This window comes from Eumetopias jubatus, unplaced genomic scaffold, assembly GCF_037043125.1.
Source record: "Eumetopias jubatus isolate StellerSeaLion01/CBP00866 unplaced genomic scaffold, mEumJub1_p1.0 scaffold_3, whole genome shotgun sequence".
Taxonomy (NCBI): domain Eukaryota; kingdom Metazoa; phylum Chordata; class Mammalia; order Carnivora; family Otariidae; genus Eumetopias; species Eumetopias jubatus.
Window position 1 is genome coordinate 54,924,172 of NW_028274809.1, and position 21,311 is coordinate 54,945,482.

Sequence of the window (21,311 nt, forward strand, 5' to 3'; positions counted from 1 at the left end):
TTCTTCTTCTCATCCATCGGCCTTCATCTTTGATACTCTCCTTTCCTGATCTAGTCAGGAGCTGTCCCTGCAACCTCTCCCTTTTTAGCACCCTCAGTTCCCCTATCACTCTCTCAACACAAATCTCACTGTTGGCAAGGAAAAAAGTAGTAGGGACCAATTGGTTTGGAAGCTACAAGAATGGGGCTTGAAATCTGATTATATAGTCTATGAGCTGCAAGACTTTGGCAGTCACTTCACATTCTATCTCCTCATCTCTGACATTGAGAAGGGCTGGGACTGAGGGTGGGACAAAGCTGGGGGATGGGGGATGGAGAAGGATTATCAATAACAACACCTTTCAGGCTTATTGCAGAAATGAGAAATAATGCATGTCAAGGCCCTGGCACAGAGCAGGCACTAAACAAACAAACAAACAAACAAATAAATAAATAAATAGTTCCTACCGAAGAATCATCAATAAATCAATAAAGCCAGTAGTCACCTCACTCAGTTGCTTCTGAATATTGCCAGAGAAACCCTTACCATATCAGCTATGATTTCCCATTCACCACATTGTCTATGTAAACTTTTCCCACAACCTCTCAAGGCCTCTATTTCACTCCTCTGTCTGCCTCCTTACTTTCAAAAGACCCGGGGGGTGGAAAAAAAGGACCCAGGGAACTTCAACTTCTAGCCAAGATGAACTAACAAGGACCAAATTTGCCTTTCTATCAGAAACAACCAAAAAGTGGACAAAACATATGAAGAAATAGTTTCCCAGACACCATCTAGCAACAAGAACAGTGATCTCTGGAAGATGGGAAAGTGAGGTGAATCCTAAGATTGTATCTGCTTACTGCCTTAAGAGTTCTGGCCACAGGGCGCCTGGGTGGCTCAGTTGGTTAAGCGGCTGCCTTCGGCTCAGGTCATGATCTCAGGGTCCTGGGATCGAGCCCCACATCAGGCTCCCTGCTCCGCGGGGAGCCTGCTTCTCCCTCTCCCACTCCCCTGCTTGTGTTCCCTCTCTTGCTGTCTCTCTCTGTCAAATAAATAAATAAAATCTTAAAAAAAAAAAAAAAAAAAAGAGTTGTGGCCACAGCACAGGGAGGGAGAAGCCAGGCAGGAACCAGCAGACTTACTGAGTTGAAAGTCCAGAACACCAAGGAAGCTATGGTTCAAAGGAAAGGAGAGAAGTTCACAGAGAGAGAATTCTGGAGAGATGCAGAGAGTCCTCAAGAATTCCGCTTAGTCTTGCTCACGGGTATGAGGAAATTAAGGAGGTTGAAGGGAAAAAAACGTCAAGAAAGATTAGAGGTAACAGTGCAGTGCCCATACTCTCACAGAATCAAGAATAGTGCCTGCTCCCACCTGCCACACTGGAAAGTCTTATGATTCAGGGGACACTGGACAAAGTACGCAGAAGGGTCTTACCCAGTTCTGGGAAGCAATTAGCCCTAAATTAAGCACTGTTCTAGTCCTACCTACTAAAGCTTAAAACAAGACCTAAGAGAATCAAGCTATTTCCAAGTAAATTAACTGCATCACAGAACAAAGTTGAAGAATATTTATAGGAATTAAAAAATATCCAGGACCAACAAGATAAAATTCACAATATTTGGCATCTAATCAGAAATTACCAGGAATGCAAAGAAGCAGGAAATTATGACTCATAAGGACATCAATCAATCAATCTCAATCCAGAGTTGATACAAATATTAGAATTAACAGACAAGGACATTAAAACAGCTATAATTGTATTCTGTATGTTCAAAAAGTTAAATAGAGATATGGAAGATATTTCAAAAGACCCAAATATCACTTCTAGAGATGAAAACTGCAAGGTCTGAGATGAAAGATACACTGGACTGGATTATTTTAGACATTGCCAAAGAAAAGATTACTAAGCTTGAAGACAAAGCAATAGTAGCTCTCCAAAGTGAAACAGAGACAAAAGAGAATTTTTAAAAATGAAGGAGTATCTGGGGTGCCTGGGTGGCTCAGTCATTAAGCGTCTGCCTTTGGCTCAGGTCATGATCCCAGGGTCCTGGGATCGAGTCCCGCATTGGGCACCCTGCTGCGCTGCAAGCCCGCTTCTCCCTCTCCCACTCCCCCTGCTTGTGTTCCTGCTCTCACTATCTCTCTCTGTCAAATAAATAAACAAAATTAAAAAAAAAAAAAAGGAGTATCAGTGAGCTGTAAGACAACTGCAAGCAGTCTAATATACAGGTAAATACAGACTCCCAAAGGAAGGAGAATGAAGAAGGGGTAGAAAAAAATTTTGAAGAAATAATGGTATAAAATTTTCAAACTTTCTTGAAAGCTAAAACCTCATAGATCCAAGAAGCTCAATGAACCCCAAGCAGAGGAAACATGAGGAAAACCACAACTCTTTCTGTCATGTGAGGATATGAGATGTCTATAACCTGGAAGATAACCTCACCAGACCCAACCATGCTGGCACCCTGATCTCAGACTTCCAGCCTCCAGAACCATAAGAAAGAAATTTCTGTTGTTATAAGCTATCCAGTCTTTGGTACTTGATTATAGCAGCCCAAACAGGCCAAGGCAGGATCTACTTCTGCCTACAACGTGACTTGATTTTAAAGCTAAAATCATATCTGAAAAGGCATTGTAAGAACAGCCCTAATCAGTAGACAGATTTCTCAGGATGAAAAAGAATACCATTGGTCCCATCAGCACTTTCTCCACATCTGTATACATACTTGCAAATCAATCCTAATGTGTACCCTGTACCAGGTCTGGATAGATTAGTAGCCAGACATGTGATGGTAAGTATTAGACTGGCCCTGGCTTGGACACCTCCCGGAACCTCTCAGAACCTCAGGTTCCTCACCTACAAAATGAGAAAGGTAGACTGGAAGATCCTTTCTGTGATTTGGGTAATGCTGGAAACGCTAATGTCCTAGTGAAGTCTTAGGTATTGAGACAAGAGAATATAATGACAGATACTTCGGGCATCTGTCTGTCACAAAAGATTCTCAAAATAATCCTCCCAAAACCATGATTTTGAAGCATGGCCATTTTTCCCTCTCAAGCTGTCATTCTGATTTTATGGAAATCAGCTGTCTACCGCCCACCAACTCCCAACATTGCCTACCAATATTTTCTTTAGGCGGAGGACTAACCATGATTCTTACCTACCTTCGAATCAGAGAGATGAATTTAACTTTAATTCTCAACAAAATAATAATATATGTAGAGCGTACAATTTTAGGAATAGTCCCCTAAAAGCTTTCTGAAATTCCTAAAGAAAATCCATCCATTTTAGAAAGAATTCTAAGGAAGCATGAAAAAACTGCATAAAATTATCAAGTAATTTCCTCCCCCCAAAACACCAGTAATATATCCTGGCACAAAGTACTTTTAGATGCAATATTATGATCCAAGTCGCATCTTTAAACTAAAACTTGGGGCCAGGGGCGCCTGGGTGGCTCAGTCATTAAGCGTCTGCCTTCGGCTCAGGTCATGGTTCCAGGGTCCTGGGATTGAGTCCCGCATTGGGCTCCCTGCTTGGCAGGAAGCCTGCTTCTCCCTCTCCCACTCTCTCTGCTTGTGTTCTCTCTCTCGCTGTGTCTCCCTCTCTCTCTGTCAAATAAATAAATAAAATCTTAAAAAAATAAAACCTGGGGGCAGATGTGAACTAACTTGTCAAAGTCAGGGTTCCATGACCACCTTCAAAAAGAGCTTACCAATTTCCTGTTTTAAGTACAGACATCATACCTATGCCAGAGAGGAAAGAAAAATTTGTGGATAGTTTTTTAATGTGTCTGAAGAAAGAGAACCTTACTTGCAATTAACTCATAAGTTACTGCTTTGCAAAGAAATGTCAAATGGACTGTTTTAAACCAAAAAGAAGCAATGAAAAAGCTCTAGCATCTTCAACTTAAAGAAATGCATGTTAACCTTTGTTTACTTTATTGCTGGCTTTGAAAAACGTAATCCCTAAACCTGGTCATTTCACATTATGTGGTCTGTTTACAAAGAATAATTAGGCATTTTACTCCAAGTATTTCTTTTCTATATTTCTTACATAGAGAAGCAAGTAACTGTCAGTTGGCTACTCTAAAATGGGCATTTGAAAAAAGAAGTACAGCTTTATCCAAATATGTGTTTTCCTTTAAAGCTTAAAGGAAAAACTCTACAAGCGTTTCCTTCAATGTTCCCACAGATTAGAGTGTAAACACAAACTAAATAAACCCATAATTAACATTTCTAATAACAAACAATGTACAGTGTAATTTTACATGAATCAATTAACAAGAATTATATATTCAACAGCACTTACTGAATGCCCACTATGTACAAGGCGATGTGACATGAGAGTTAAAAAGATGAATAGACAGAGCTTTCTATTTCTATGAAAAGCCCTCTAATAGCATTAGTTTTGGGGATTTAACAAGTGAAAATAAAAAAGCACCCCTTAATGGTTATCAGTCCCACTGAGTCTCCCCATGACACCAGAGCATTCACTCAAAGGCAGCTAAAAGTTGAAGACTCAATATCTCAATGAGCCAGGAAACCAAAGGATACAGCCCCAAACCTAGGCAATAAACCAGTCTGTCTTTTTCTAAAAAGACCCAGAAAAGCATTTAGCAGCAAATATGCAAGCATCCTCAGGAGCAAATCAACAGAAATACGAAATGTGTGCAAAGGGTAATGGTTGAGGTTTAGGGAAGAACAGTGGAAAGGAGGAAAAAGAGTATGCCTTTTTATTTGTTTAAAGCAGAATTTCCACAGTAAAGCCAAAAATTAAAATGCTGCCTTTACCTGCTGTCACATGGAAGCTCTCATTTGGTTTAAAGAAAAGTGGGTTATTGTCTGTGTCTCTTTTAATTACCAATTGGGATTAATAATTTTAGTCAAAAAAATAATAATAATTTCGATCATATTTTACTATTTGCCAGAGAGCACTTCTATACTGAAAATAGCAAAGCCAGAGTTAAGAATTCAAAAGCATCTGATGGACTTATGCTACATCCAGTTTCTTCTCAGAAAATTTAAAAAAAGAAATTATAACCTGTCATTAAGTAGTAGTTAATCAACATAATGTACTAAATGCCAAGTGTGTTAGATGAGGTTGAAGTCTGAAGGAAAGAATTAAGGAAAATTCTAGTTGAGTAATTATCCATTAACTGAAAAACTAAGAGCCAATAAAATTCTCTATGATCACTCTCAGGGCACCTGGGTGGCTCAGTCAGTTAAGCATCTGCCTTCGGCTCAGGTCATGATCCTGAGGTCCTGGGATCGAGTCCCGCATCGGGCTCCCTGCTCAGCAGGGAGTCTGCTTCTCTCTCTCCCTCTGCCCCTCCCCACTGCTCATTCTCTCTCTCTCTCTCTCAAATAAATAAATTCTTTTTTAAAAAAATTCTCTATGATCATTTTAGTTCTCATATGTCTTTGATGCTACTACTTGTATCCCGAATACAACTGGTGACATTTGGTGAGTTTGTACTGTGGGCCAGAAAAACACAGAACAAATGACACAATAAGCTGAGGTTCGGGCTTACATTACAGTTAAGAAAACCATTTGGGCAAGACCATTACTTAACCTCTTTGTGTGCTGGTTTTCTCATCTTTAAAATGGAGCTAATGATAGTACTAACCAACAGCATTATCGTGACGATTTGATGAGTGAAATCAAGAAAAGCACTTAAAACAATGGCTGGCACATAGTGAACTGTACATACATCTGCGATTATTATTGTGTCTGTATTTTTGCAACTAATAGGACAGTTCTTCCTACTAAGCTCCTTCATACATTCTTAGTGGGAGGGAAAAAATGGTTTTAGAAAACTTCTGAAGGATTGGGCTGTTAGAGGATACGTAACAAAGGCCTTAAAATGTTCATATCCTTTAATCCTCCAAATGGCCATTTTGGGGAATAATCGGAGTTGTAAACAAAAATCTGTGTACAAGGCCATGCATCAGGTTATTTATCATGCAGAAAAATCACCTCGCTGTCCAACCAGAGTTAAGTAAAACATGGCAAATGAATAAAATGGAATATCCTACACCTATTAAAAATTAAGTTTAGCTATAGAAACAGTAAAAGGCTCAGAGGTTGCTAGGGGATGATGTTGGCGGAAAGGAAGAAGAGGCGGAACATAGGATTTTTAGGGCAGTAAAACTATTCTGTGTGAGATGATAATGGTGAATACATGTCCACTATACATTTGTCCAAATCCACAGATTGTACAACACCAAGAGTGAACCTACTGTAAACTATGGACTTTGGGTGATGATGATGTGTCAAAGTTGATCATCCATTTTAACCAATGTGCCATTCTGGTACAGGGTGTGGATGGTGGAGGCTCGGCTTGTTTGGGGGAAGGGGATATATGGGAAATCTCTGTGCTTTCTGCTCAATTTTGCTGTGAACCCAAAATTGCTCTTAAAAATAAAGTCTATTTTTGGGGTCCCTGGGTGGCTCAGTCGCTTAAGCCTCTGCCTTCGGCTCAGGTCATGATCTCCGGGTCCTGGGATAGAACCCTATGTCGGGCTCCCTGCTCAGTAAGGAGTCTGCTTCTCTCTCTTTCTCCCTCTGCCCCTCCCCTGTGCTCATTCTCCCTCTCTCTCTAATAAATAAATAAAATCTTAAAAAAATAAAGTCGGGGCGCCTGGGTGGCTTAGTCGGTTAGGCGTCTGTCTGCCTTTGGTTCGGGTCATGCATGATCCCAGGGTCCTCGGATCAAGCCCCGCATCAGGCCCTGCTCAGCAGGGAGCCTGCTTCTCCCTCTCCCTCTCCCTCTGCCTGCCTCTCTGCCTACTTGTGCTCCCTCTCTATCTTTCTGTCAAATAAATAAATAAAATCTTCAAATAAATAAATAAAGTCTATTTTTAAAATTAAGTTTAGAAGAATAATGGATGACCCAAGAAGTCATCATGATTCATTGCTGAGAAAAAGAAAGCAATCTATAAAGAACTGAAAACATATATCCAAATGCTAAAATTTAGCTTCCAGAAACAGTACTAAAAGTGATTTTAAAACACATTTTTCTGTGTTTAAGATATTAAGCGCCCATCATGAACTAGGTCCTGAGAATACAGCAGTAACTAAGATAGACAGTGAAAGGAGACAAAAAACAAATAAACCCATAAGGAAGATGTTCTCGGATGGGGGTGCACGGGGGTGTGTTACTGAAAGAACAGCAACAAGGCCAGTGTGGCCAGTCATCAGAAGTTGGCTCTTGACAACTCTGCATCTAAAATACCTTGAAGGTACCGAACAATTATCATCTAAAATTGGTTAAGAGTCCAGGCTTTGGAGCCAGACAGGCCAGGTTCGAATCCACCTTGGTCACTTGCTACAGTTGGATTGTGAGTTGGTCACCTCCTCCCTGGACCATGGCTTCCTTATCCATAAAATGAAAGTGACAATATCAACTGCAAGAGCATCTGCAAGGCTTTAAACAAGAGCATAATCATCTCAATTGTTTCGGAGGATGCTTGTCAGACAAAAAAATGCTAAACAAATGGTAGCTAGTCTTGAAAGTACTCTTTAGAGAATTTTTAAAAAACCACACACAACTAGAAATTTTACCATATTTGAATCACATCAATATAAATAAATGATATCTTATCTGACCTGATGATTCTTTCAGTTATATGCCATGTCTCAGAAATTCTGTTATGTGCTATTTTGTCAAGAAAAGCCAATGAATACCCAACCAAATCTCTGGCCCAAGGAGGATGAGGAGGGGATGCTTTTCACAGTCTTTCTAAAGTCTCATTCTCCTTGACTCTTCTATTATATTTGTGATAGCCCATTTCTTTTCCCAGAAATTCTTTCCTCTCTTAACTCGGGGACATGATTCTTGGTCCTTCACCCATCCATCTCTCTATTCCTCCTCCACCCCAGATTTCTCCTAGCCTCCCCACCCCCTAAAAATGTCATCAGTCCCTAAATTTTTATCCATTGCCCCTCTTAGCCACAAAACCTCCTCAGATACTACACAGCCCCCACAGGCACTCACGGTACTGAATCACACTCTCGCCGTGACACTTATCTCATTCCACTTGGTATTACACTAAATTATACCTTATCTCCCCTTTCGGATGGGCAGGTTCTTGGGAGCAGGGTTGACAGCTTAATCATCTTTCTTTCTTCTTTAAGACCTAACAAAATCTCTTGAACATAGTCATTGCTATCAGTAACCAAGTGGGTCAGCGTATAAAATACTTTTGACAGATTAGTAATATTAAAACAGAGCCTTACAAATACCATTGACAATTTTCTTCTCTCTCTCAAATTAGCTTTTGATTTGTAACAAGGCATAAAAGACATTATAACCGGGGCGCCTGGGTGGCTCAGTCGTTGAGCGTCTGCCTTCGGCTCAGGTCATGATCCCCGGGTCCTGGGATCGAGCCCCGCATCGGGCTCCCTGCTCAGCGGGAGGCCTGCTTCTCCCTCTCCCACTCCCCCTGCCTGTGTTCCCTCTCTCGCTGTGTCTCTCTCTGTCAAATAAATAAATAAAATCTTTAAAAAAAAAGACATTATAACCATATTTATATTTTACATAGTAAGTTTCTAACTAGTGAATAATATAGTTAATTTTTAATTAACACAGTAAAAATAATAACAGCTACCACTTACATTGCACTTACTATGTGCCCTGTTCTTAGAAATGTATATGCATTAATCACTCTATCTTCCTAACAATCCTCTGTGTTAGGCACCATTTTTATATTTGCCATTTTAGGAAACCAAAGCAAAGTAGAGCTAATTGACTTATTCAGAGTCATGCAGCTGGACAAAGCCAAGCAAGGATTCGAACCCGGCAGCCTTGGCCCCAGTCTATGTTTTTGACCCTCAGCCTTACCTAAATAGCCATTTTCTATAAAAATCTAATTTTACATAAGCATTTTTTAACTCCTTCAGAATTTTTTGCAGAAGATTGTTACTCATAAGTAATATGTTTTTCTTTAATATAAACAAATATATCTGTATTAACCACATGAAAGTTCTGGCTAAAGTATGCATATATAACATCTTAATGCAAATATCACATTGTGTCAATTTTGCATTAAATATTACAATATTTTAAGTTACCTCATCTTAATTTCTGAATGCTAAAAGATGGTACCAGTCTAACATGGAATCTTCTTGACTATCCCAGGAAATTTATATTTCCATATAAATTCTTCTGTACTCTGAATCAATTTTCAATTCAAGAAAACTAAGAATTTTCATGAATATGTAATATAAATCATGCTAATGCTACTTAGCATTAGGTATCACAGAGAAGAACTACAAAAATGTTATAATCTTGTTGAAAATGACAATTTAATATATGGTGTTAGGTTTTTAAAGGCCATATTTAGCCTTAATTAATTTACCTCTAGAAAATAATCTCTATTACTACAGTCTACTTAATTCTCAGATGTTATTATACTTAAAGTTTTTAGGTTAATAACCCAAAAATAGTGATGGAGAATTCTACCATTAAAATGCAAAGCAAATTTTTAAGCAATAAAATTCTTAAAATGTGATAAGCCACTGCTTGTAGGTCTGATTTTTCAGCAATTAAATTTTTTGGGGGGAGGGGGGAGAGAATCCCAAGCAGGCTCCACGCTGAACATGGATCTCACGACCCTGAGATCATGACCTGAGCCGAAATCAAAAGTCAGACGCTTAACCGACTGAGCCACCCAGGCACCCCCCTCAACAGTTAATTTTTAAGGAAAAAAATGTTTCGGTCTTTGCCTTACCAAAAGTGAAAACATCCAAGAATGTTCAAAAGTAAAATCCTATTGACTTTAACCATAAAAGTAACCTGCCCAAACCAGATACTCTTTTTGGCCTTTTTAAAAATGTAAAACCTTAGGGGCGCCTGAGTGGCTCAGTTGTTAAGCATCTGTCTTCGGCTCAGGTCATGATCCCAGGGTCCTGGGATCGAGCCCCACGTCAGGCTCCCCGCTCAGCGGGAAGTCTGCTTCTCCCTCTCCCACTCCCCCTGCTTGTGTTCTCTCTCTTGCAGTCTCTCTCTCTCTCTCTCTGTCAAATAAATAAATAAAAATATTTTAAAAATAAAATAAAATAGGGGCGCCTGGGTGGCTCAGTCCTTGGGCGTCTGCCTTCGGCTCAAGTCATGATCCCAGGGTCCTGGGATCGAGCCCCGCATCGGGCTCCCTGCTCAGCGGGAAGCCTGCTTCTCCCTCTCCCACTCCCCCTGCTTGTGTTCCCTCTCTCGCTGTCTCTGTCAAAAAATAAATAAAATCTTTAAAAAATAAATTAATTAAATTAAATTAAATTAAATTAAAATGTAAAACTTTAGATTCCAACAGGCTCATTCCCTGGGTCCTGGCACTTGCTGTTCCCACTGGCAGGAAAGGATCTGCACCCAGATATTTTCACAACTGCTCTTTCTCATCAGTGAGGTTCAGTTCAAATGTTTTTACCTAGCAAGGCCTTTTCCCTAGTCAGTTCACCCAAGAAAGCCCATTGTTATGGATTGAATTATAATCTCCCAAACAGATAGGCTGAATTCCTAACTCCCAATACCCCAGAATATGACCTTATTCATAAATAGGATTGTTGCGATGTAGTTAAGATAAGGTCATACTGGAGAAGGGTCAGCCCTTAATCCATCGTGACCGGTGTCCTTATACAAACAGGAGATACACAGAGACATGGGAAGAAGGTTAGCAGAGAACTCAGTTATGCTACTGCAAGCCAAGGAATGACGGGCTGCCAGAAGGTAGAAGAGGCAAGGAGGGACCCACCTTGATTTTGAACTTCTAGCCACCAGCACTGAGACAATACATTTCTTTTGTTTTAAGCCACCCAGTTCCTGGCACTTTGTTATAGCAGTGCTGGGAAACATACACCCACCACCACTACCCACTCCTCTCGGCCCCATCCATCACTTTTATTGTCCTCACTGTTCTTAAAAGTATCTAAAACAGCAATTAACTATCTTTTACTTTTTATTTACTTTTATTAGAATGTCAATTTCATGAACACTTTTTGATTTTGTGGCCTTTTCTGACTTAGTAGGTGCTCAAGAAATATTTTGTCAAATAAATTAATGATCCTGAGAAAGATGGTAAGATTAAAGAATGTCAGAATGATCATTCACTTCTAATACTCTGAGCAAGTATAAACTGGCCTGAAAAGGAGCTTCTGCTTGGCTTGGGAGGACAAAATTCCCAAAGGGCAGCCAAAGGCAGACCCTTGGTGGAACAGGGAACAAGAAGGAGTCTCTGAGTTGTCGGGGATAGTGACTGCTGTGGGGTTTCAGGAATGATGAGGTAAGAGGGGGCGAGACTGAAGTGCTGGCAGAGAGAGACCTGGGTGTGGAAAGGGCAGGGGCCAGCAGCTCTGTCCCAAAGGGCATCCACTGGCGGTTTCCCTCTTCTCTGGACTTTAGCCTGTCAGGGTAAGGATGAGTCTTTATGGTAACTTACATCAGATCAGAATGAGCCCCAAAGTTGCAAAGGAATGCTATTGGTTACAAGTATAACAACTACTTGTTATAGCTGCTTGGTTACAACTACTCAACATTCTTGATCAGTAACAGTGATCCCTAAGTAACTTTTTTAATTGAAATAATGGACATATAACACCCTATTCATTTCAGGTGTACATCATAGTGATCCGATAATTTTTATACATTATGAAATGATCCCCATTTATTAGTCTTGTTAACACCTGTCACCATACAAAGTTGTTACAATATTGGTCACTATATCCCCTATGCTGTACATTATATCCCCATGACTTAAATATTTTATAACTTAAAAGTTTGTACTCCTTAAATTTTAAAATTATCTTGGTTTGAATAGATAATATGTTCACACGTTTAAAAATTCAGAAGATAGGGGCGCCTGGGTGGCTCAGATGGTTGAGCTTCTGCCTTTGGCTCAGGTCATGGCCCCGGGGTCCTGGGATCGAGCCCCGCATCGGGCTCCCTGGCAGGGAGGCTATTTCTCCCTCTGCTGCTCCCTCTGCTTGTGCTCTCTCGCTCTGTCAAATAAATAAATAAAATCTTCAAAAAAATAAAAATAAAAATAAAAATTCAGAAGGTAGTAAGGGGTATACTAAATAAGTGTCCTAATTAAGTGTCTTTCCCATCCCCACCCCAACCACCCAGTTTTCCTCCCCAGAGTCAATCTCTGTTACCAGTTTCTTATGTCATCTTCCAGAGATAGTATTTGCAGTTGTACACATAAACATGTATTTATAAACTCATATTTAACACCCATGGCCATATCCCACTCTGCACCTTGATTTGTTCCCTTATTATACCTTAGAAATCATTTCATATCAGCAAATACAGAATGATCTTACTTTTTTAACTTTAGTAATTGGTAACAGTTTGTTACTTATAGCTACCTAGTTTTGTTTCTGCTCCTAATTATTTAACCGATCCCATGCTTCTAGATACTTAGCTTTCCCTGAGTCTTTTGCCACTACAGATAATGCTGCAATGGACATACATCTCTGCACAAATTAATTTTGTGATGTACAAATAGATCGATTAAAAAGTTTCTTAGATTTCCAGGGGTGAGAAGGTAGGTGAATTTTTAATTTTGCTATCCACAGATGCTGTACCATTTTGTACCCATACCAGTAATGCATGAACCTGTCAGTTATCCCCAGAGCCTTGCCACCATAAGATGGCATAAACATCAAAATCTTTTCCAACTTAATAGTATGGAAAGTGCTACTTAAATAGTTTAAAATTACATTTCTCTTATCATGAGTTGAGCATAATTTCATATTTCTAAGTGCCATTTGTAATTCCTTTTCTGTGAACTGTTTGTTCATTCCCTTGCCCCCTTTCCTATTAGATTAACAGTCATTTTTCTTAAGTGATCTATAGGAGCTCTTTGGATATTAAGGAGTTAAACCTTGTTTGTGACATGGTATAGTTTCTTTCTCATGTGGTAATGTTTATCTTCTCTGGTACAGATAATATTTTTCCTTAAGTGGCGTTTAATTTATCACTCTTTTATCTTACTCATTCTATGTTCTTCAAAATATTTAAAAGCTTTTATTTTTTTTTTAAGTGTAGAGGCAGATAGCCTCCCTCACATCTGACCTCCATCAGATGGGACTGAAATGAGACTGGAAGACAAACTGGCATAGAATAGCTCTCTAATTCCTGCCTTCCTGGACCTTCCTCTCCCATTACCCCGAGTTCTTGCAGATTCTGCGCGCTCCTCCTTTACTTTCTTCATGGAGTTTCACGTGAACCCTACATTTGCTTGGCCTACCTTGGAGATCACACTCTTTTTATAGTTCTTACTTCGATTTGAAGTTTACTGAGATCAGAGGAGATCAAAAAGAATTTCATTAATGTCTTTTCATAATCAACATGCCATTCAAACTGTGCTACTTTTTCTATTCTAGGAAAATTATACAACAAAAACTGCTCAGATTGTTGCCTGATGGGGTGCGAATATGCAAAAGATTGTCTAGCTGTGACAGATAAACAGAAAGCAAAAATGTTATCTTAATTTAAAATAAAAATCAGACTTTATCTCCAGAAATGACATGAAACAATTTTTTAATTTTAATGTTCTTTTAGATACTTTATTCTTTAAACTTTAGTAATTGATCATAGTGTGCTACTTATAGCAACACTGCATTATGTATTAAAAAAAATTAAAAACTTCTTCAAATTAGGATAAAACTTAGGCACTGATAGGAGATGTGAAATAAAGCTATTGCTAAAAATTGAGGCCAGGTTTATTTTAGGTTTGACTTTTGAAAAAAAGATTCTAAAAATATACTGCTGTTGTTCTCCCTTCTACTTCCATGCTCTTTTCAAAAGGTGGATAGGTCTTCCCAAGAGCTATGGTGAGAATTGCCTCGATTTGATGCAAGATAAAAAAGTAGAAGTTAATGTTCTATTCCTGACTCAATTCCCTCTACACTTTGATTTTCTCTTATATTAGCATATGGAAAGAGAATGTCAAAGGAAAAGAGATAGAAAAGTATCTAGCCCAGGATAATATAATTTTTCTCTATCCTTCCCTGCCCATGGAGTTAAAAGACAAAGTTGTGGGGATAAAAAAGGAAACAGCAAAAAATTTTAAATAATGATATTTGTAGTGTCATTCCTTTCATCATACCCTCAGAACAAAGTCTTTTCTCTAAAAACCCAAGAAAATTATACACACACACACACACACACACACGTATGATTTCACTTTCTACACCAGCCACTCAAGAAGAGAATGATACAAAAGAAGGTTAAAATTCCACTGCAGAGATTGATATTAGTTCATTCTCTCATTCACTTACTCAAAATTTAGGGCAGAGCATTATTTCCTGCTACCCCCCAACAGAAGTAAGTTATTTGGCACATTATCTTCTAGCTATATTTGTACATGGGGCTTGCACCTCACTAGGCAAGTCTCTAGGCCTCAGGTCACCCAGCTGGAAAATGGGAGAGTTTGGAATAGAGGATTTTTTTAAGATTTTTTAATTTGTTTGCGAGACAAAGAATGAGAGACAGAGAGGATGAGAGGGAGGAGGGTCAGAGGGAGAAGAAGAGTCCCCGCTGAGCAGGGAGCCCGATGTGGGACTCGATCCCAGGACTCCAGGATCATGACCTGAGCCGAAGGCAGTTGCTTAACCAACTGAGCCACCCAGGCGCCCTGGAATAGATGATTTTTTAAACTTCCTTCAGCTCTAACATCTTACTAATCTAATATAAAGGTCATCCAAGCACCAGCCATCAAGCAAAGATGAGTATTTCTAGCGCCTGAGTATTTTCTCCATATATTTTATATATGTGAATTGATAAACAGATTTTCTGGAGCAGAGAAAAACATAATCCATCATCTCTAAAGGAGAAGATAATTTTTAGTGTATTAATCATGAATTCTTTGTACTCAGCGTCAACCCTGGAGAAACGGATTCAAATGACAATCTGCCAATATCTTATTTAAATGTTATTTACCTACTTAAACTTACTTTTACTTAAACTTGTTTACATATTTACTTATTCAAACTTATTTGAAGTTTAAGAGTTAAGTTACATACTTAACACTCTCTCTAACCCAGTTATCCCTTACACAGTGCTGGATAATAAGCTACCTGCTTTGGCCTCCTTTCTAGCTCTGCTGTTTGACAGCTCACTATAGATTTTGAGACACTGGTCTTGCTGGATGGAATATCCTCACACACGGTAGGTTTACTTTCAAGTAAACTGCCAAACCAGTAGCAGAAAGAGTCACTGGACTTTTCTGCTTCCTATAATTAAGGTAATCCTTATAATTTAAAGACATTCAACTTTTACATTATGATTTACTTTAATATAAAAACTACACCAAGGGCACCTGGCTGGCTCGGTCAGAAGAGCATGTGACTCTTGGTCTCAGGGTTGTGAGCTCGAGCACCACATTGGGGGTAGAGATTACTAAAAAAGATAAACTTTCAAAAAAAAAACTGATTTAAAAAACTATACTACTACACAAACTAAGTGAACACAAAGAGAAGGGTTCATGTAACCCACCAGGAACCTCAACTTGAGACCATCATGATTCAATATAGTCAATTCCCTGTAATACAGCTGGATCTTTTAATAACCATTAATCTTTGTCTATTTTCTATTTTTCCCTTTAAAAATCAATTCAGTGCTAAGACACATTCCATTCTCACCAATCTGACTTCACCCACCCAGCTCTCCCTTCCCCTGACCTCTGTCTTTCTCCTATTTGACAACACTGAAATGTCTTCATGACAAAAGAACTTACCATGAGTTTAAAGCCGTCTGCTTTAAAAAGTCAATAAAACAGAAGTACATTTAAAGTAACTGTTCTTTGCAGGGACCACATTTTTTTTCCCCATAGCACTCTCAATTCAAGGAGGTCTAAACATAAATCCGGGAAAAGTTTAAGGAACAAAAGAAAAAATAGATACTTCATGCAAATTCCAAAACCAAAGCCAGATCCACCCCACACACATGCATACATATTCAATAGTAATTTGTTTTCAGTAGATTCTATCATGGGTAGACCCTGAGGGCAGACAGGTTTATGACCCAGCACTTAATATGGTGTGTGGTACATAGTAGGTGCTCAATAAAGATGGGCTGAATGAAGAAGGCAGGCACTTGATGGCCCATGTCAAACTCACACAAGACCCACAGACTCTGGTCACCTCTCTGTGAAAATGATCAGCCTGGGGTTTGGTAATTGAACGTATAGATGCAGAACTGCCTCCAACTTCACGGAAACTCAGAACCACGCCAGAAGAGCAGACTACCAATTTCACTAAGTGAGATGAATATCATGTCAGTTATCCCTAAAATTAATTTTAGCTCATTGTTTTGACCAAAGCTACTGAGTCCAGTCTGGACTTCAAATCAGTAAATATTTATATCTATTTAGGGGCTGTAGGGAATGTGTAGCTGAAGCAAGAAATACGACTAATCATCCCTGAATAATAGAGGCTTATGGAGAGAGTCCTTTACTTTCTTAGGAGCTTTTTGATAACTTCTGACTCTAATGGTAAACAACAAACTTTTTCCTTCGGGAGGTCTGTCTTTCTCTTTTTCTTTTTTTTCTTTAAAATATTGCCACATTTCCATTCAACTGCTGTTGGAACTACCAGCAAGATGTCAAGATGTTCTCCAAATCACTATGCCAAGGAAAAGCAACTGAGGATTAGATTGCCTTGGAGAAAACTATACAGCCACTAATCATTATATCAGCTGGTGTGAAATCAGTGAGAAAAGAACATTAGAAAGGATGAGAAGTCAAGAAATATAAGTAAAATCAGAAAAGGAATTTTAAAATAGGATGAGCAAATGCTGAATACCTATCATAATATTTACAAATTAGAATGCCAGCTAAAGTGGTATTCAATCAAAATGACACTATATATTATTCCAGAACAGCCCTGGAAATAAAAAGCCCTACCTGTCCCCACAGGAGAACATAAGCAACTCTTTATTATAATGAAGAGAACTTCAAGGGTTGAAATCCTTTATCTTTTTCAAGGGAGTATACGTCAGAGAATATAAATGCATGTGCCATTACTTTGCAACATTAGACGGGACACAGTATGAAAGCAAACATCAGCCCTCAAGGCTCCAGTCCCTCAATTACATCTTGTTCCCTGAACCCATGGGAAATGGCTATTAGTATCTTCATTTTAGATGTGCCATAACTGAGGATTAGAGTGGTCTGTTTCCCCAAATTACACACAACTAGTAAACTGTCAAGAAAAATTGGATTCCAATTCCTCTGACTGTGATGCCAACACACTCTCAATTTCCTGAACCTGCTTCCTGTCGATCCAAAACAGCTTCTTCACACCGTGGCCCACTGATCATTTACCTCCTTTACACAAGTAAATTAAAAATTACACAAATGCATTTTATGTACTCTTCCCTCTCAGATACTCTTCCATGCGCACCAGATACATCTTTAGAAAATCAGTTTTCACTGTGAGAGTCCTAACTGCCCACCAGCTCCAAGTTCTTATCTTCAGACATCAGCTTGAATATCTATTACCCCAAACTTGACATGTCTAAATCACACTAAAAGCTCCTACCACAACTTCTCTATTTCTTTTCATTAAAGTGAAACATCTTTGACTCCTTCCTTCTTTTCCTACTTAGGATCTTAAGCCTTGGATTCTTCTCCCAGCGTCTTTTAAAATCCATTCTTTCTTTTTAGTTCTCTCCAGATGGAGAACTCTCATCTCAATCAGTAACCTCCAAACCAGGGATCCTGCCTTGAATCTCTCCCCCTTCCCACCCCCCATCTATCAGTTCTCTAGACTTTTTAATAAACTCTTTGAGTGGTTCATTGTTGGAAAATTTCCCATGGCTTCTTCCACTTCTGTTCATTTCCTCTGTCCAAGATGGCTGAGGTTCCTCTTCTCAACAAGGCCACTTCCTGCTCATCTTTCCCATAAGCCTCCGCCATGAACTCTACACAATACATGCCCACACACAGGCACTGCTTCCTCATTCCTCAACTGACATCTGGTGGGCCTTTTGGTACAGGAGCCTTGTCTGCCTTATGATAACTCTATATTGTGCTTATTTTCTTTTTCTTAGAATTTTAAATTATTACTGATACATGCAGGAGACCCTCTTTCTTTCTTTCTCCTTTCTTTCTTTTTTTAAATATGATGATCACCTATGAACTTACTCTAGCTACTAAGTTATTACCAATAACTTATATCCACCTATGTGTTCCTCCCCATGCCATCCCCCTGGTCCTCTCAGAAGACAATTGCTGTCCTAGGATTTAAGTTAATTCCCTTGCTTTAAAAAAAAAAAATGTATTTCAACACACACACCTATATAAATGCTTGTTTGTATTTGACGATTTGTGTTTGCTTATTTCCCTGGCTTGTGTAAATCAGTACAACAATTTTGGGAAATAATTTGCCAATATCTAGTAAACTGAATACTCACACATCTTACAAATCAACAGTTCTGTACCTTGGTATTTCCCCAAGAGAAACACTTGCACATGTGCCCCAGGAAGCATGAATGACCAGAGGAGGACTCTGCAAACTTTTTTCAAGTGGGGAAAAAAAAAAAGCCATTGGCAGAACTGGGAAACATATTGCTACACATACATAATGGAATCATGCACAGCAATGAAAGTCAGTGAACTACAGCTATATACAACATGGATCAATCACGGTGACATAATGTTGAGAAGAAAAAAATTCCCAGAAGTCAGTGGATAGCATGAGACCTTTTTCGTAAGATTAAAAACGAACTTTAAAAAAGTATTATAATCATTACTTAACCTTTGCAGTTAAAAAAAAAAAAAAACTCTTGAGAATTCATGACTTACCCCCCAAACTAGACTACAAACTCTTGAAGGCAGAGACATCTTTTTATTATTTGTAGTTCCTACAGTACCTAGACCAGTGTCTTGAACAGATGGATGCTCATAAGTAATTATTCATTGAATGATCACTGAATGCTACCTAAGCAAGGCATTTTAATGAAATTTAAATTTTCTCCCTAATCCAAGAGTTTCATGAATAAAGTCACATAAAACTTTTACCTACTTATACATTAACCTAATTCTATTTCTGCAGTGCTACTACAGATCTCCAACCACAAATATTTCATCCTAGAAGGACTTTATCTTTCTTCCCAGAGTAAAGTTAACATAAGTTTAAAGCAATCTAGAGACGAGAAAACTTAGGAGATCCTGTAGAAGTTCAGCAGAATCTCATCACACTATATACCAAGAGACATCTGATAAACCACCGTAATTTGAAACTGAGATATCCCAAAAGGAAACCATCCACTGAATGTATAATTAAGTTATCAACAACAAAACTGAAAATATGAGCAAAAACAGGATTTTTAGGTTTTCTAAAAGCAAAGATTTTAATTTAAATATTTTGTTTCTACACTGAGAAAAAAATTATTTTTAGGGGAAACAAAAGAAATCCAGGGGCAAAAGAATAATAATAATAGTCCACCAATCAGGACCTTCCTTATAACTCAATGAGGACTATGCATATTCTCTATAGGTGATTATAGCGGAGTTACACTGCAGCTTCCCTTCGACCTTGGGAACTCTGCTCACTCTGAGTTACTGGGAGGTCTTCTGTTTCATTTATTATTAGTCTTTGTATCTGCAATGCTGTAGCATTGGATAGGAATATCAACATTGTGAGCTTGAAGTACCTAAAACTGTAGAAATGCTTCCAAAAAACAAATGGGGGTGGAGGAGGGAGGAAAAAACACAACCAGGAGGAAAACAAAGTTAATGATATGAAGACGGGATATTTTTGAATTTTACTTTTGACGAAAGACTACATTTATGATTCAGCTCTGTAATATACAACTATCCGCTAGCATGCAATTTTTTTTTTTAAGAAAAGATGTCATGGAAAAATTTTATTATTTAGGAAAAAGAATCACAAGTGAACATAACATACAATTTGCTAAAACTAGTTCAATTATTTTAAAAGGAAATTCGTATGGAGAAAAAAAAAAACCTATAGGACTTTGCGTCTGGGAGAAAGAAATAATCTGGTAACCCAGTGGGTTCACTTAGTTTCGAGTCATTTGCCTCATGTCCATTATGTAATGCCTTCCCCAGCTTTGGGTCTCTATGTTTAAGCTATCGTTCAGGTATATCACAGAATTGCCACAGAATCAGTATCTGGTCATAACTTTCAAAAACAGCTCCAAAGGTGTCATGCAGATGTGCCCACAACAGTAGAGGCTTAAAAAAAAAAAAAAAAAATCTGCTGGTGTCATTACTTCTTCCCGGCTTCCTCCCCAGGTCTCCCTTCCCCTCCTTCCCCAGCATCCCCGGCGACACGATCTGCGGGCAGCTCCCGGCTCGATGCAGGGGAAGCACGTCTTGACTGCAATGCAAACGCTGTCCCGGTCTGAACCAGGGAAAGCTGACTCGGCCCTGGCTGGAGGTGTAGACCAAGGCTGCAGGGGAGCCAGCAGCGGGTGGACAGGGGTGCCCCGCGAGGGCAGTCCGCAGTGCACGCGCACAAATAAAACCCAATGCCACAACTTCCCCAGCCGCTCCTGTCGGCTCCCGGGATTCGCTGGGAGGTGCGGCGTAGGCGTTAGCTGGAGCTGGCGCGGGCGCCGGCGCTCTCACCGCGCGGGTTCGGTTCTCCGCTGACAATTACATCAGTCCTCTCGGCCCCAGCTTCAATCCCCGGCAGCCAGGCGGAGCGGGGGCGCCGGGCAGCGCGGAGGAATGTGGGCGCGGGAGCCAGGCGGCCGGAATTCCCCGACAACAAGGGGGAAGGGAGGGTGGCGAGCGGGGGGACCTTGACCCAGACGCCCCCTCCCACCCTGGCCATGGGGCCGGACTGGCATCGCCGCCCCAGCCGCCCGGGCTAACCGGCCAGCGGAACCCCCATGGGGCGGCGACGCCTCCAGGGCCCAAAGCCCGGCTGCCCACCCGCGCGTCCCTCCGAGTCCTCGGCCCTCCGGACGCGCACAATGCCCCGGGGCCGCGGTGCGGGCACCGCGGTGCCAGGTCGCGGGGTCCCCTCTGCGCTAGGACACCTACCTGGAAGGCGAGCAGCGGCGCCGCCAATTTTGCGGCGGCAGCGGCGGGAGGCGGCCCTGGCAGGCGGGCGGGCAGACGGGCGCGCGGGCTGGCCGGGGAGCGGAGGCGCGGGCGCTGCCTGCGCGGAGCCGCGGACTCCAGCACCGACAGCGGCGGCGGCGGCGGCGGCGGCGGCGGTGGCGCTGCGCCTCCAGTGGTCCACCGCGCCGCAGCCCCTCCTCTCCCACGGGCGGGGCGCGCTGGCGGGGCGGTGCTCCCGCCTCCCCGCCCCCGGCTCCCGCGAGCGGCCCAGGCCGGAGTGGCACCGCGGGTGGCGAACG

General features: G+C 40.5%; 1 protein-coding gene across 2 annotated transcripts in view; it reads right to left on the reverse strand.

The window, feature by feature from the left end:
- OSBPL6 (oxysterol binding protein like 6) overlaps positions 1-21,080 on the reverse strand; it is a 207,483-nt gene extending 186,403 nt beyond the window's left edge. For both annotated transcript variants that reach the window (XM_028123062.2, XM_028123077.2), the window contains exon 1: positions 20,992-21,080. The gene's annotated coding sequence lies outside the window, so the exon portion shown is untranslated. The remainder of the gene's footprint in view (positions 1-20,991) is intronic.
- Positions 21,081-21,311: the final 231 nt, after the last annotated feature.